General features: G+C 43.4%; 1 long non-coding RNA gene across 1 annotated transcript; it reads right to left on the reverse strand.

The window, feature by feature from the left end:
- Positions 1-12,238: 12,238 nt before the first annotated feature.
- Positions 12,239-16,113, reverse strand: LOC137859651 (uncharacterized). Its single transcript, XR_011098438.1, has 2 exons — positions 15,978-16,113; positions 12,239-15,853 (listed from the first exon to the last, which is right to left on the reverse strand). It is a non-coding gene; the product is annotated as an uncharacterized lncRNA (long non-coding RNA).
- Positions 16,114-16,744: the final 631 nt, after the last annotated feature.

Raw genomic sequence — 16,744 nt, forward strand, 5'->3', positions numbered from 1 at the left:
AACTTCCCATTATGTTTCTACAGCACAACATCTTTTCATGGCAGGCAGGAGTTGTTCACCAGTCTTTTGTTTTTCAGGAACTCGGCATTTGGCACATATTGTGAAGGCTGACAAATATAAGTGGGTATAAGGAGGCATTTGGTTTTGGAGTTACAGTTCTAGTGTAAGTGAAATATATTGAGGGAAGAAGAAACTAAGATTTTGTGCTCCATGCAAGCAAAAAGCCTGGTTTTCTTTTGAATATAAGAAATAGGAAGATTCTCATGTGTATATATTGCAAGAGCAGTTATCTTGCCAATGTAACTCCTAATAGAGTTTAAGTCTCCCTGACAGGAGCTGAACTACATGACAACCTTGTACATCAAATTCAGGGAATATCGGGGAGAATGCGATGAATTGAAATCCTCATCCCACATCTTCTTCTCCTCTTGCTCATCTCACCTCAAAGACAAACCACCAGCTTGTGGCTGTGCATACCTGGAAGCACAGAACACTCTCACCTGTCCTTCTGGGAGCCCACTGTTCAGACAACATCCGATGTGCTCACCCCACTCATTTTCCAGTGAGCTGAAGCAGACTGAGGGCAGGGAGCGGAGCCACTTCTCTGGTGCTGGTACTAAAGTGCAGAGCACCGATGGAGTGAAGGGATTTTGGGTAAGGATGCTCAAGGTTGACTTCTGTGCAGCAGTAGGCATGGCAGCGCTGCTCCGTCTGCAAGCAGCACGTGGGTGTTCGCATAATAGCGTTCAGTCATCAGAGCTGAGCTACACACCTACACCAAAGGCTGTGTGATATAACAGATTATGCGGGGGTGGATTAGAGTATGGAGAATATGGGGAATTCGGAGCCAGGGTTTTAGGTTTGCTTGATGTTACAGCTAATTGTTGTCCAAAGAATCATTTAATGGAAGCACAAAGGAACTCCGCCTGAAATCACCTCATCCAGGTTTGCTGGATTTTAGGTGTTGAAAGCCAGGATCTGGGATGTAATTGTGTAACATTACATGACACATCAGGTGTCCTAAATCCCCTTGAATTACAGGCACGTAATTCAGGATGTGCCTCAGGTGCCCTGGGAGAAAAAGACGGAGACATCTAGGGAGCAGTTGGGCTCTCAGCGGCGATGCTGTGGGAACAGGCACAGCGGCCAGGTGCCTGTGAAGGCGAGGAAAGAGGGCCCGAGGTGCTCCAAAGCAGCAGGAGGTGTGAACCCAGCCATTCATCTGCACCAGAAAATGAAAGCCTGCGGCAGGGCTCACACGTAGAACTTGTCTCCATGAAAGCTTGTCCATTTTTTTCCAGTGATATCAGCTTTCCTTATAAAACGCACTACCTCTCCCTACAAAACCTTGCTCTCAAATAGGTGAGTAATCCTGCTGACTTCCAAGCTCATGACTTGGAAATGCTCATGAGCTTTTGCTGGTTGGAGTCCAAATGCCCTTCTAACCTGCACGCAACTATGGAAAAAAAAAATGCTGGCTGAATGGGAAAAAACGTGGTCCTAAAATACATTTAAGTCCTCTCCTCTCCAAACCTCAGCTGGCAAACACAGTGAGGCAGATGCTCCATCCTGAACCACAGCTGTTCAGTCTCCCTGGTTCATAGCCCCCATCATCTGCCAGCTCTGAAGATGGGAGGAGGTCACTTGGGAGTGGACTAGTTAGCTGTTAGAGCAAAGCTCCAGCACTAGCTAGTGCTCCAGCACGAGCAATGCCCTAAAAACCAGGCAGCTCTGCAGAATGAAATAGGGCATTTTTATATGTGGCTGTGGTACGGTTGGGTTATGGCAGGTCATACTTGTCATATCTGTCGGATATTCTCTCCTTCTAATAAACCCTATCTATCTGCAAAGTAATGGATTCTGCAACCCTTGTTCAGGTAATTACTTTTTAATTTTAGTTCTCAAGGAATTGTATTCAGACTTCTTGGGCAGATGCAGAGTCTGGCCTGCCTGTTCCTTGGAGGACATGTGTTTTGTCCCAGCCAGGTGTGTTCAGGGCCACTAATTTTCCCTCTGGGACTCTCTCATGGAAGTCTTCATTTCACTGTGGCAGGTCAAGTCACTTTAGATGCTTCTCAACAGGCAATTATGTACAACATCTCTGTTTCATAGAGAGCAAAGCACTTCCATTAGCAAGGGATAGCCTTTGGGAATCCACAGACCTTGACCTGCTGCAGCACAAGCTCATTTCTTTCTCCTTTCCCGTTTTCAGTGTATTGTATTCTAGACCCTGCCTAATGAAGTCTTCCTGCCTCAAAGTTGCTCTTTACAAAGGTGGGAGAAATGTTGCTTTATTTTTCAGTTTCAGCACTTTCCACCTCCATGAGAAGAAAGGTTTGAGTTTCCCCTAGAGTTACCACGTACTGTTATTATGGTCTTTACTCGGGGTAACACCAGTCTGACAGCTTCCAGTGTATTAACATTGTTAAATACGTTAATAAACATGCCATTTATTATTAACATAACATTCTTCAATTACATTGGTGCAGTCTTATCCAGCAAAAGCAAACCTGGGCCAAATATGCCTTTAAAACATCTGCACACATGGCAGTGCCAGCCAAGGGTGTGACATTGTGGGTTTTTTTATTTTTACAGTTTTTAAGAACACTTCACACTGGCAAAAGCTTTCAGGGAAACACAGCTTATACTGGCATCAAGTGATTTTTGCTCATACTGGTCGCCTTGTTTGCAGAACCGTTTCAGGCTGTAGCAGAAAAGAGCACTCTGGCCAGCATAAGCTGAGCCTGTGCCAGGGCATACACAGCCCAGCCTTGCTGGGCAGCTGCAGCTGTGTCACACCGTGTACAAACCAGGACTTCATTGGGTAGTGCTAATGGGGAACCTTTGTCCCTTTGTCTGACCCTTATTTACCCCCACTAAACCCTTTCTTGCTTCTTATTAGGAAGGTTCACTGGTGTAGTGAGGTATTGGCATGCTTGTGTTGCCTTCAGTTTTTAAAATTTTTATAAAGTTCGGGTCCCCAAAATATGGGCCAGCATATGCTCTCCCTGACAGAGGGAATGCACAGAAATGAAAACAATTGCTCATAAACCACATTGGATTGCATGATCTGGTCCTAGCTTCATAAATAAGGAAACTCCTTGCTTTTCTTGGTATTCACTTGATGCCATCTGACAAGCCCAGAGTAAACAGAGGAGACCAAAGGCTTTAGATCCAGAAGAAAAGTCTTTGGGTTGGGAGGAGACCAAAAGTACCTAAACAAGGATTTTCCTTTTGATGTGGGTTACTGGATAAATTCCTTCTTTTGGAGATGTAGCAAGACTTTCTTTGTGTAATATTTCTACCTGTTGTGATGGAGAAGGATTACCGTATTCTCAGTCTTGAAAATGTGCCATTTTTTCTTTTGTGTGAAAACATTTTTTCCCCATTTTCTGAACGGTTTGGGGGTGAACGGTCAGCTGATAGAAGGATCATCCCTTTTCTGAAACCCTTTACAAATTGGTAAATGTTCTAACTGAAACAAACAAACAAGCAAACAAAAAACTAACTCTGAAGTATACCTGAAACAATTTCTTTTTAATCCAAGAATGTTGTTTTAAGTCTCTGCACAAGTATTGGACAAGGAAGCTGTGAAGCTTGCCAATGGTAAGAATTGCATCTTTCTAAAAACGTAAATCTGTGCCTCCTGTCCTACTGTAACCAGCTGTGGTGCTGCCCACACGTTCCTATGGGAAGCTACCACCCCATGTCATAGGCCCCAGAAAGAACCTGTCTAAACTTTTGTGTTTCACATACCCATCTTTCATGGTGAGGTACTGAGTCGTGACATCAAGGAGTTAATGTGGACAAAAATGTTTGATCTCATTCTACTTGAACTGATTACACTTTGAATTCTGATACTGCTACAGCAAAGCTGTAGATTTATCTTGAAGTAAGCCAGCAGAAAGGCACTATTTTCCTGTAACTAGCAGCCATTCTGTTCCTTAAAAGAAATTTGGGACAGATGTGTGTGTCTTCTTATTTCAGTGAACGCAGGGAGAAAATGTATTTTATTTCTTATTAAATAAATTTGCCCTGTTCATCTCAGTATGTGGGACTGTCAAAGTTTATAAATTTGGCAGTATTTTAACATGATCATTCTGTTTTTCTTTAAACCAAGTTATTAATTTGATACCTTTTTTATAAAAAGCAGAGCCTGATGGAAATTTATTTTCTCATCTTTTGACATTTAGCTGACTGTTAAGGGGTTTTAAGTAACACTGTATCTTAAATCAGAGTGGCGGGAAGATAAAAGGACTCCCAAAGCCTGTTGAAAACCACCCAAATGGTAGGGATGCACTGGGTAACTGCATATTTTGTTGAAACATTGGTAAAGTACTTTTTTATTATTTATTTTTAATTATTATTTATTTTATTATTTTTTATTACTTTTATTTTTTTTATTTGCCAATGCTTCTCTCCCATCTCCTTCCCCCTGATTATGGGTAACTAGAGACAAACAATTCAGGTCAGATTTGATGTGAATGCAATTCAGGTGAAGGCCAGACTCTGCTGACAATGAAGGTCAGACAATGCTGACTCTGGAAAGCTCTCTTACCTTTCTTTTGAAGAAAACACTTGTTTTTTAGTTGCATCATGAGAAGCTGCTATGACTGGTTGAGTAGGTACTAAAGCAAAATTCCAGACCAAGAGTTTAAGAAATTGAGTTTTTTTTCTAGTCTTTGCAATCCCTATTAAAACCATTTACTTCCTAACAAATGAAATCAGGCATTTCTATGGGGAAGGGGGAAAAGTGAAAGCAAAGAAAAATTAAGACACGGAAACAATGAAATCAGTCTGCACTCAGGAATAGGTCAACCTTTACTTACGGAAAAGTGATTGCTACTTACTTTTTTGTGCAGTATTGTGCACACTACCTGAAGAAGAACAGACACAACATTCAGAAGTTAAACCAGCGTATCAAGATTTACATTTGTTCCACTGCCAGACGACAAAGCTGTTTCATTATACCCTGAACTACGTTGTGTGCTTCGTTCTCCTCGAGCTTATTGTGGTTCTACCCATAGCAAAGACTGCTCATATCAGTGGAATTACTTAATGTCTCCATTTGCATGACTGGGAACGGAGTCAGAGCCACAATTCACTCATTTTTAAAATTACAAGTTGCTAAGAGTTTGCTCGAAAGAGGTCTCTCTTCCCATTTCTCAAAGCTGAGCAAGTTGGAGCTTAGATAAAATTTTGGAAGGAATTTCAATCTGATGGGCAAGTTTGATGTTCCAGGAATCGCTATAATCCCCAAACAGGACATTGTTTGCAAGTGTAGAAACATTCCATGGAACAAAATGCTTCAAGATTTATTGATCCCCAGGGTCATGAAAATGCTTCTTTGGACATCTCTAATCAAAGAAAGGTATTTTGTATGGAGAGAAAGAAAGTTCTCCTTGCATTGTGGGAGACATAGTCTGGGCAAAGAACAGATCCCTCAGTTACAGCTGGGCACAAAAGGGAAGTGCAGTTCTGTTGCTTGAGAAGTAACTCAGGAAAATATAAATTAATGTTAACTTGGTCCAAAACAAAGCTTCACAGCCAGACTCCAGAAATAACCACGAGGTTGCTTCCCACTCAAAGTCTACCACTGATTTGCTCTGTGGCTGGATACAATTTAGGATCAAGTATAAAATCTAGTATTGGGAAGAACACGATAACGGTATGGAGAAGTGCAGGGGCCATGCAAATCAGTGTTACCTGTGAAAGTCAACGTGTTTGACAGCAAATCTCTGATCAGGTTTTAGCCACTAAATGTCTTTTCCTCTCTTTGCTGTCTTGCAGTGGAAAAACGTCTTCCAGGAGTCACTGGTCAAAGTTAATCCCAACACAGGTCATGCTTTTTAAATATTTATCCCGTACTAATCCTCCATTTACTCAGATTTGGCATCCTAACATGAAAGATTTCATGGAAAGTACACTTTCTTGTAGCAAAGCATTTGCCTTTTTTTTATTATTATTATTTTTTATTTTTATTTTTTCTTGTAAATGAGATGTCTCATTTGCTTTCTTTCTCTTTCTTTCCTGCAGCAGGGCAGGAAGCAAACACACACAAAAAAATAAAATAAAATAAAAAAAAAGCAAGGACATTCATGCATCTGCCTCAGCTGAATGCCTCATGTCCTCCTGGGCCAGTAAAGGGGAACTAAGTATCAGGTCTATAAAGTATGAAATGGAGAATTTATGAGCTTCCTCATGCCATGTGTGGTAATGATCGTTAACCGCTGTCCTGAGCAGGAAAGTGGTGTAAAGCACGGTGGCTGCTGCCTTCCAGCTCAGTATGAATGCAGCACCTTGTTGATGGGTGATACCCAGCACAAAACGGAGGAGCAGCAATCCCTGCCTTCAGCTTTGATCCTTGCTAGGAAGGTAGGGAAGGGAATAAAACCTCCTTCACAAGGTGTTGAGTCTAAGTCCTCACCAGGAAGCTGGCTTCGGGTGCTGAGGAGCGTTTATTGAGCCAGGGCTGCAGGAGCCCCTCAGGGGAGCTCAGGTCAGGCCAGGAGGAGCTCCTGCAGAGCTGAGGCACCCTGCCACATTCACTTCATGCCACATGTATCTGCAACCAGCTTTTGTTCAACCAACAAAAGCAGACAGCATCTCAGTGAAGAAGAGCCCCAACTACTACAGGCGCACTTCACTCTTGAGTGGCTGCCCATTAAATGTGGCTGGCAAATTAAACAGAGAAAGAGCGATAATGGTTTAGCAGGGAGAAGAACAGTTTTTCCACCTCTTATCTGGAGATAATGGTGGAACGTTGCAGGGCGGGTTTTATTTATTTTTTTTTTTAGCCTCTTCCCAGCACCTGTGCTTATTTGTTGAACAATTTATAGCTCCATCTGAAGTATTATCCAACTGACGGTAGGAGGCATTTGCAGCGCAGCACAACATAATCCTCCCCTCGGAGATTAAGACTATTACCTCATTGATGCTCCCAGTCCCTGCCAGCCTTGGCATACCAACGTACGGCATGAATACAGGTCTGCAGCACAATAGCTCACTATGCTACCAGCTAAGCCACTGAATATTTCTACAGTCATGCCTTTTATTGCCGGAGAGACATGACAGTAATAATGGATAATGAATTCTGTTAATGAGATGACTTATTTCAAAAGTAAATAAAGCTCAGGTGTCACGTGGATGAAAAATCTGAAATATCTGCAAATGTGATTTAGACGAATGTTCCAGGAAATAAAAAAAAATAATAATAATAAAACCCAACCCTGCTCTGAGGCAGCTGCGTGGGTAAGTAGCAAGAAGTGGAACAGGGCTGGTGAGGAGGGATGTGTCCTGGTGTGGATGGCTGCTGGCACTGACCTTCCCAGAGCCCTGCACAAGCACTTGTTGCATGGTGCTGAGCACCACCTCTGCTCTCTGCTTGCTGCTCCGCTCCTCAGGGCAGTGATGGCATTGGCCGGTAACAACAGGCTCTCAGCCTGCTTGCACCAACACTGAGGGAAACACAACTGTCCACCAGCACCTCCGCTAAATGATATTTGTTCCTTTACCACTTTATAATGGTTTTCCTGTGAAGAAACAACTTCTGCATCTTTTCGCTTTGCAGAAATGTTGCCATCTTTTTCCTCCCCTCACACTCTCATGTGACTGAGCCGTGTCTTGCTTCATTTTCACAAGCCAGTTCACTGACAGGCACAAACTGAGTTTATAGCGACTCGGTTTATCAGACGTAAAAACTCTATCAGCAGCATCAGCACCACACAGAGATGTAAACACGCATTGCCCGTGAGGAGCAGCTACGGTGTGGATGCTAATATTAGAACTGCCAGACAGCCTTTGTACAACTCAAGGTTTCTTTATTGACCATAAAAGCATTAAAGCATCAAAGAAAGAGACTACTTGGTGTCTACAGGCATATTTATCTTCCCTAAGACTCCTTGCCCTGATGTGGACTCTGACTACTGCACATCTTTAATACATTTATCCTCACAGTATGCCTGGAGGACGCAGAAGAGCTACTATTTGTATTTTACAAACAGAAAACTGAAGCACCAAGGGAGAATGCAGGCAGGCCCATGAAGTGAGAATTCAGTGAGAATTTTACCCTAAATAACCACAAAACACAGGCTATCCTCCAACTTCCAGTGCTGCTCCTTTGCAGTCCAAGGGGAAAAGGGTCCTGAGGAGAGAGCAGAGGAGGGATGAGGAACCCCAAAGAGGAGTCCATTACGAGCTCGCCCCATCACAGGGGTCCTGCCCACGCCGTGGCAGCACAGCGGGATGCGGCCTGCCCCAGGCTGAGCAGGGCTGTGGCCCCGCGCCATCCTTTGCAGAGCGCTCAGTATGACTTCGGGCTGCTGCGAAGCTGCCCCGCTGTTTGGTTGTTTAAGCTGCGGCTGCAGAAGAAAAAGAAAAGCAAAACCAGGGCTTGATTTATATCTCGTGGTTGCTGGAAGTCGTTCCCAAAAGAAACAAACAAACAACCCCAAACAGTTTTAAACTTAACCGTTTAAAAAAAAAAAAAAAAAAAAGGCAAAGAGCTTCTATCATTTTCAGTAATTAAAGCACGAGCAAAAATTAAAAACTCCTCTGGCTCTGTTCATTTGATGACTTCAAGCCTATTTTTTCCCCTCGCATACTCCTTGCACATTTCATTCCTCACAGCCCCGTCCCCATTAGTGGTGATGACAAAGCTCCCAGCGCTCCCCGTGTGTGGGAGAATCACACTGTAAGTATGGATTTAATCACCAACCTTCAAAGTGACTAAGAAGGCAGATAGATGGGATTCCTGGGGAGACTTTCAAACGTGAAGTTTGACATCCTAGCTCTTTTGAAAATGGTGCTGTTCTTTCCTAACCACAGTGGAAAGCCTGCCCTGCTGGGGCTAATTGCAGGTGTCCCAAGGTGCAGGCACCCAACTGGTGCCAGTGGCAGGGAAACAAGGATGGGGTGGGCAGGGCTGCCAGCTCAGATCCTGTCTCCGGCACTGCTTTCCAGCCTGGGACTTGTGGAGGATGGGCAAGGAAGGGTCATTCTGTTGCTGGCTATTTCCCACATCAGCAGTGTACATGAAATGCATCCACTCTCTGGCAATGCTGGCTCATCATTTTTGGGGGGCAAATGACTAAAAGCCCTTCAGATGCCACCACCCCTTCAGAAAGAGCAGATCTAAACTCAGGGGTTATTCTCTTAAGCATTTCTAGTTAAAGCAAATAATGGGGTTAATTAAAAGACGTGCCGAGCGGGGCACTCAGCCCTGAGCCAGCCTTTCTCCCTCAGCCTGTGCTGTGTAGGTGAGCCCCATACTCAGCCCATTGCCCAGCCTGCCAAACAAGCAACCAGTAACAACCAAATCCAGCTTGCAAGGCATATTGGTCTGTGCTCAGAGAAAAAAAATATGTCATCACAACTAGTACGTTCTTGATATTAGGTTTAAAAAACAACAACAATACAGCAGGTAGTTTCAATATTCTTTTTTCATGCATAGGAAGAGGAAGCTGTGAACAACATTCACACTAAAGAACAGAAAACAATTCTCTTGCACTTATAAAAAAATGATTTTTATTTTACCTTACACATTTAAGAAGGTTATCTCTGAATACCAAATGAATTCACTTTCTTTAGTGTGCTCATTAACTATGATTTTGTATGCATGGAATGATATCATTGGGGCACTGTTAATATAAGCAGTTGGGTTCTGGATCCATATCTTTACCTAGTGAAGTCAATGGGAAAATGCTCATTTATTTCAGTGAAGGTAAGGCTGGACCTTAATGAATAGTTATCTATTGGCACACGGAAAAGAGAGCAGTGCATGTAAGGAGATGTACAGATACCCGTCTGCTCACACTTTCAGGCAACCTGAAAATGCACAGTGTGCTTCCAAGCAAAATATAGGAACACCTTACCTGGCATTAAATAACTTTCCAGAACAAATACAATAAAAGAACGAGCATATACAATAAAACTATTAAGGCATGAATGCATCTGCTTATTAAGCAAAATAGCATTTCATGAAAACAACCATTGCATATTGAGAGGTGAATTTTGTTATGTGGACCATGTGCAGCCCTAGGGTGTAAAAACTGAGGGCTTGTACTGGTTTCTGTGCTGTCAGGGCTGGAAAAAGGAGAGCTCGAATTGCTGTAGAGCTGTGCTGGCAGAAGTCCTGACCACTGATGCGAGTTTAGTGGTCAGGCTGTGCTTTTATCAGCATACCTTTTATTCCACTTGGTGGTAGTTTTAGTCCGCTGGTCAAAAGTAAAGCAGGGCCTTTGTGTATATTAGCAGGGCTAATTATCAAGGCTAGACTGAAGGAAGTACCGGAAAGTTAATGTATGAATACAGAAGTGATTATGTGTTTCTTGTACGGATTCCAGTGCCCCAGTTCAGCCCACATCAGAAGAAAATGGGAGCTGCCCACAGGCTGCAGCCTTCCCAGTGCATCGTGCAGCAGCTTCCAGTGCAGATTCAGCCTGAGTCAAGTCTGCAGCATCCACACTCCTAGAATTAGAGACAGCTGCACATTCCTCAGTTATTGTGAGTTATCTTCATTTATTAGCTGCTTCCATGTGCCACAGTAGCGCCTGCATATGAAAACGAACCAAGCCTGTATTTGTGAAGATGACTGCATGCAAAAGTCAGTCTCCTTTCATTTACAGGGTGTTTCATAAACAGTTTGGAAGTTGCTTCATACGTGTTTTGCTGTTTTGTTTTCTTATTTTTTTTTTCAAGCAATGGCTCAATGCTGATTGTATCAGCAAAGCTATTATGCAGAGTCCCTGCAGTAATTTGTCAAATAATCATCTCCTGGCACATAGCTTTTTCTACAAAGGCACTAATGATTACAAGTATGATTAATAACTGAACTAAACTGTTATTGCTGGGAAGTTCTCAGTCAATTCAAGGAATCGTGACCTGTGTAAAAAACAATGCTAAGAACAACAGAAGCTGATCGTGTCTCGCGGAAGGAATGCACAACCCGCAGTCCTGTTTCCTTTTCCCCTGCCATGCTTTTTTATTAGATCTCTGGATAGAAATCTTGCGTGGGTCATTCCCCGGTCAGCTGCTCATCTCCACTGTTGTTCCAAGCTTCCCAAGCCACTGCAGGAAGGACAGGAGGATTTCTTTAAGGATTGGCACTATTTATAAAATAAATATAAAACCAGGCCTCCATTTTGCACAAGTGACGAGCCATGAGAACTCCAGCAGCTGTATATTTGTTGAACACCCGCCTCCTGTGAGTATAAATTGCACCTTACTGAGTAGAAATAAAATACAGTCCACCAGAGACTTTGCTGCAAGGTGTAGCTGCTTGTCTGTGGGCAAGTAATGACTTGCGTTTTCAGCTGCTCCTTAGTAAGAGCCTTAGTAATTGGAATCAGTTATTCAAAACATCTCTAAATGTGATTTAAATGGCAAGGATTTAATAACATAGAAAGAAGTCATTACAGAGGTTCAAGCAGGGGAGAAGGGAATTCCGTTTTTCAGAGCAGAGGGAGAAAAATAAAGCAATTACTTGATGTAAAGGCCAGAAACAGGACTCCTGCTGTCACGGAGAAATCAAATCTGTCAGCAATTAGTGGGATCTTAGGAGGCAAAGAACCCTTCAGTGTTGAACAGTGAATAAGGGGTTAGCAATTATATGAACTGATAAAAGTGTTCTGGTTTTCAAACAGCAGGTTAACAAGGCTTACTTTTTTCATAACTTCATGCAGATGTGATGAGTCACACTTTGTGACATTTTTCAGGAGAGCTGCATGCAAAGGTAAGAGAATAACAAAGCACACTGCGTTGCCGTTGCATCCAAGATGCTGCTGACTTCGTTACCCCAAAATGACACACAGCCCAGTGACCTGACCAGCCTTGCTGGCTGGCACTTCTCACTGAGGCCAGGCAGCTCTCTCTAGCTTACTTAGATCCACAAAGGCTCTGTCTTTAGAAGTACTGCCATAAGTGAGCACTAATGGGACCAAAATAATACAAATAAAAATTGGGTCTGATTCTGTCTTATGCCTGTGGCTGTCAAGGATGGGGCATGCTCTGAAATCCCAGCAGAAGGTATTTATACCCTAAAAGACTGATCCTGGAATAGAGGAATTCATTCAGGGACACAGAAAACGTCGTCTTTTAGTCTGTACTCTTGCTAACACTATAAACACTGCATAGATGCTATGTGACTCGTTTGTACAATACAAATAATATTTGCAGCAAACAGAGATGAGGGCACTTTCTCGGTACGTCAGAGGCAGAGCTAGAGCTCAGGGTCCTGTCCTTTTATTTATTTTCATAGGGAACGTTTTAAGCAACAAGAAGCAGAAAGAGCCTGGGAACTCAGGTCATCCAGCATGTCCTGTGGCAGACGTGCAGGGTAATGGTGAGCCTGGAAGACTTCACCTTCTCCTTGCCTCTCCTACTGCGTTTGCAGGCACCAGAGCCTTTCAGAGCAGCAAAGGAGCTCTGGCAGTTTCAAAAGGCTTTCTCTCTTGAAAAAGTGGGATGAAGTGTGTCTAGACTGAGATGCAAAATCCTCCTGGAATGCCTAAAGAAATTAGGCCTATTGAGATTAGCAGAGAAGGCCTTTCAGAGGGATCAGCATACACAGAGAAGACTGCTTTATAATAACTTTTCTCTAAGTGTGGGCTCCATCCCCTGAAGCAAAAACCCCATTTCAGCCTGCAGCAGGCAAGGACTGGGGGCTGCTGAGCATTTCCAGCAAGGAGAAGGAATTGGATCAGCATCTGCCACCCCCAATGGGACACATTGGGGCTTATTCCGACTCCAAGGCAGAAGGGGACCTGAACACTGGCTGTGAAAAACTGTGGTGTGATGCTCCAAGGAGGAAAGGTGCAGCTGGGCTGGGCTACAGTACCGAGCATCACCTCGTTTTGTATGCCTGGGAGTGAGGCATCAGCCCATCTTCTTGTGATTTTTTGAAAAGCTCCCTGATGTAGAGCTATGATGGCATTGCAGGGTGTAGTAGCATACTGTTGGGTGGTGTTGCAAAGGTAAATTAGAAGTTGAGAAAAAACAACTCAACCAATACGCCAATCCAGGTCAAGATTTCTCTTATCTAAAAGTCTTACAAAGACATCCTGGGCAGAAGGGAGATAACATAAAATAATTAAAAATAAAAATAAAAAATATCTGTTGAAACATGGTATTAACCTCCAAAAGCCATGCAAATCAACCTGTGAGCAGTATTTAAGCGAAGCATTAGATCACCTCTGTAACCTAAATATCTTGGAAAATCTTTAAAGCAAATTCAGATCTACACATTCAGAATACCTAAAATTCTCTTGAACTTCAGTCATTCCCTAAATGATTTTAAATTTAATGTTTTCTTTAACATGTATTTTAAGTCCTTGGAAGGCTTGGAAACCACCTAAAAATATTAAAAGAAAAACTCATACATGGATACATTTGGGGGTGAGCCTGAATCATCAGGTGATTTGGGGAGCAATAAAATGCATATTTATTTTTAAAAACAATATAAATTCTTTTAAAGAAAATGCAAGTTTCAGGGGTTCTTGTCCCATGCACTGTTCTGAAAATAACTGATTTTAGAATTGCATTGCAGATGAATCTATGTGAGCACATCTGTTTGTGTATGGAAAGATAGCGGATGTACAGGGGACAGAAGCCTGAGCCCACCACCCTCTTTTCCTCTCCTGTGTGCTTATAGGACTGCGTGAGCTGAATATCACACTCTCTGTGAAGAATGGCATTTCTGATCCCTCCTGCTTTCTCTAGGATGAAGGAATACTTCCAGAGAGATTCACTTTCAAGTGAATTCATCAGGTTGCTCTGACCCAGGTAAATCCTTTGGATGTCATATCAAATGCTTTAGATAGCTTCCTTTTTAAGCACCTTTTGAACCCAGTCTTGAGTTTCTTCCCGAGCCACGATTTTTGGCTCAGGACGTGTGCATTAACACACAATTACCTCTGCTCTCAAGAGCAATTCAGGTGCTCATTATCTTTCCAAAGCAGTCCTCGTTTTAGGTATTTTACAATCTCACATTAAGGAAGTGCCAAGCAGTCAGTGCCTATTGAAAACCAGAGGTGTAAATCCTATGTACATGGGTTTTACACCGGTCCTTTAACTGGGAAAGCACTGAGATGTAAGGAAAGATTGCTTACCAAAAAGAGAGGTAGGAAAAAAAGAGGCAAACTCCCGGCCTGTGTGATAGACCTAGTTAGTGTATAATGATAAGTGTTGCACATTCAACACCTCCTGTTTTGCTTCCAGGTACAGGCAGCAAAGTGTCTCTTCTAAATCCAAGTGTGTGGAAATCATCTGCCTCAAGAAGAGTCCACACAATGCTGAGAGATGCTTATGGGTGTGCAAGCAGAAGAATGGCTCCACACCTGCCATCCAGTAGGGCAGGAGCTGATGTCCATGAGTTTGGTTTCCTCATTTCTAGTCCAACACCTCAATTTCTAGGAGGTCTCCCACCATATTTTGGGAGAGTTGTATCCAAATTTATCAAGAACAAGATGCAAATTCCAGTCTGAAGTTTTGAGTTCCCTGCTTCTCTCAGAGTAGAGATCCACAGGATTTATTTAAGAAGGAGCTGCCAGGAGCTGGTAATCTTGCCGGCAGTCCAGCTGTCTCTGAGGCCTTCTTGTCTGGGGAAAATTAGTAGCTTTTAGGGAAAAGCTTTGATGTAAAACAGCATAACTTCATATTTCTTTGAACTACTTCAGTTTGGCTTCAGGACTGAATGTGGCACGAAGACCACACTTGTTGCGTAGCTCCCTGATACCTCCTTGGTCATGGACAATTTCCAGATTTTTCTGGCGGTCCTTTCAGATATGACAGCAGCTGTTGTGGAGCAGTTAACTCCTCAGGAGGTCCCGTGTTGCCCCTTTACGTTTCAGAGAGTGCCTGTGAACACCTCCTGGATCATCCCTCACCCAAAATCCCTTCCTGAAAGAGCTCGCTGGAGACCCAGCTCACAGGTTTTTACAGCAGAGTGCCTGGGGACCTACAAGCATGGAGAAGACAGTGAGGCAGGAGCTAGCATCTACGAGTGGCCGTGCCAGGACAGGCTGTCCCTTGACGAACAGCTCCCTGGAGGTGGTGATGGTGCTGCATGTCTGCAGGGCTGCCCTGCTTCCTCTGGGGAAACCACCCCGACATCCCTGTTAAACTATTTTCTCAATCGCTCTTGAGATTTCTATAATTAAGATCTTATCTTTGGCAACGTTCATCCGAGGATATCCACAAACACTTTGCAAAGCAGCACATGAGGTGTCCGCAGCTACTTGCCACTCGGTAAACTGATTGCATCAGGCCGGAGGAGAAACGTATTTCCTCCTAAAACACGACCTTGCAAAACCCCTCAGACAGCAGGCTCTGCCACCAGCTTAGTGTTGCATTGCAACCTCCATCGGAGGCTGGGGGTTTAGGTCAATTATATTGCAGTGTACCCATCATAAAGGGGATTTTTCATGGACTCAGGCTTAAATGCAGTAGGTTGGGAGAGCACCACATCCCTTTCCCCCTTCCTGCCCCCGCTGTGAGCTTTGACATGGGGGTTCCCTGATGGGGAAGCTGCAGGGGCAATACTTTACAGGTATTTCAGAAGCAGAGTTGCAAAACAAGCTGTGCTGTCCAGGCAGACAGAAGCCTCTGCATTTCCAGAATTATTATTTCAGCACTAACTGACTGCCTCTTTCAAAAAAAATACAAACAAACAGTAATTTTCTACCTAAATGTGGTCTAAACCAGAGGTATATTGCCTTTTAAAAAATGAAACAAAAAGCAGTGTTGTAACTGTTTTGAGCATGGTAGGTTTAAAAGGGTCAGGTATTTCTGTGTTTTTAGATGAACGCTGGAACAATTTGAATTATCTTAACACGACACTGAGAAAGCCCTTCTTAACCTGAAAAACAGAAGGTGAACAACATAGTTTCAAAAACTATTCCTTTTTTTTTTTGTTAATCAAAGGAAAAACAAAAATATTTCTAATATAAAGGGCTAACTTGTCCCAGAGTGCCCATGCTCACCAAAATGCCAGCAGCCATCCTGAGACACAGCCACCCCCATGTGGAGCCCCCGGTGCTGGGGCCAGGCACGCGCCCGCTGGGTCAGGGCAAACGCAGCTGCCTGCAGAGCTGAGGCAGAAAGGCCTTACAGAAGCAGCCATTATCCTATATACCGCTCATTAACGAGTCAAGTATTTTAAATTAATGCTTTGCCAGCTCATTTGTTTTCATGCGGGAAGAAAATCTTCCAGGGCTGTATTCACATAAATCACTTCTTTTGACGGGCTCCTGATGCTACAGGGCTGGTGGTGGTGGGGAAGAATCCCCTTCGGCTGCAGCAAGCTCTGGTTAGGGCTTGGTGTTTTTTTTTAGGTGCTCCAAGATTAAAAATCAGAGCCTATCCATCATAATAAGACTTTGTTCTGAGGGTACCTGCTGTGGACACATCAGCGGCAGCAGCCGAGATAATAGCTGAGCAGGTGGTAATTATCATGATTAACTGCTGCTGCGTACCTTCAAATTTCAGGCAATTGCTGTACTTTAGCACCCACCTTTATTGGGGGGCTTCCCTGGGCTTTCAATGTGAGCCTGTCTGCTTTACGGGATTTTGCAGGCTGTAAACTATCTCTGGGCACTGGACTCTATTATTTGCATATAGATGCTAAATAATGCTAGCGACAATGTTTAGAGAAATTTGGCATTTTCCAAGCCGTACCTGCAGTCACGTTTTCCAGCAGTTCAGCCACTTGTTGCATGAGCAGAGAGAAAATGAACCACAAGCGCTGATC

Source organism: Anas acuta, chromosome 7, assembly GCF_963932015.1.
Source record: "Anas acuta chromosome 7, bAnaAcu1.1, whole genome shotgun sequence".
Classification (NCBI taxonomy): Eukaryota; Metazoa; Chordata; class Aves; order Anseriformes; family Anatidae; genus Anas; species Anas acuta.